Here is a 1,224-nt window from a genome sequence, read left to right on the forward strand (position 1 = left end):
AGAATCAGTTTTTATGGATGAAGTATATATAATTACATTTCTTTATATATGAATTCGCATGGGTGATACGGACCCTCCAGAAAACGTATAGATAAACGACCTTCTACAAGCAATGTCTTATGATAGATGTATTATACGTGATCGTCCAAAAGTGCTGCAGATACACGTGTGGGGAGGAAAACGTCATGCTCAGCACCCAGAGTAGCTACGATGCTGCTACCATATTTGGTGTTGACACTTTTGAATGGAGTAATCTGATCATCCACACCCAGAGTTAGATCATCAATCCTTTTAACGGGGAGAGTCTCGCATCGGGCGATTTTGTTGATACTTCTCTCAGCCATTTTTTCAAAAAGATATTTTGTAATCAAAATGAACACAAATTGATATCATCAAATGGATCCAATCTTATGAACGAAACTTGCAAATTAATTACATACCTCTATTTCTCCAAATCTCGCAGGAAACTTAGCCACGGATACACAACAACTGTTGGCGGGGTACTGATAATTCTTGGGAATTCCTCAAATATATACTATTCACACTTATTACCCCCTCCCCACAGTTCTACCAATCATGTAGTTGTAATTAGGAGATCAGCCAATAGTAGTGGGTGCTTCACTCAGATTGATTCCTTAAAATTTTACGGGTGTTGGCGTTGAGTCATCACAAAAGACACGTGAGTGTAACTCTATCATGACTTTTTTTTTTTCGTCTCCGAGTTGCTGATCGATGCATCACGTGTTATAAAATTTGCAGTTTTGATGGTTTGTCTTTGTCCTAAGAGAAATTTACAAAACTGACAGCTGATGAATCATAAGAAGGCACAAGCGTGTAACTCTATCCGTGAATCACCGATTGTGGTTTTCGACGGTTTTCAATTGCTGATCCATGCACCACGTGTTCTAAAGTTACAGTTTTGTGTTTAATCTGAAGGACATATTTAGAAAACTGATATGCTATTGCAACTCTTCCGAAGTCTTATATTTCTGCGAATATTCGTTTGAATTCGTCACTCGTAGTTTTTACATCTGAAAGAGAGCATCATACGAAACGGGCACAATGGAGCACGAAGATTATCGAAAAAATAGGCGGTATCTGTATTTCTTAACACAGCTGATTGAGTTCATTTGCGCCAGAGTGCCGCCACATCAGGAATTCGTTTTTGATCAACGAACGAAATTTTGGGATAGTTTATCTCGTGCAACATTGAACAGGATATTA

This window comes from Diachasma alloeum, unplaced genomic scaffold (assembly GCF_001412515.2).
Source record: "Diachasma alloeum isolate Michigan unplaced genomic scaffold, Dall2.0 Dall_scaffold_00337, whole genome shotgun sequence".
Lineage (NCBI taxonomy): Eukaryota > Metazoa > Arthropoda > Insecta > Hymenoptera > Braconidae > Diachasma > Diachasma alloeum.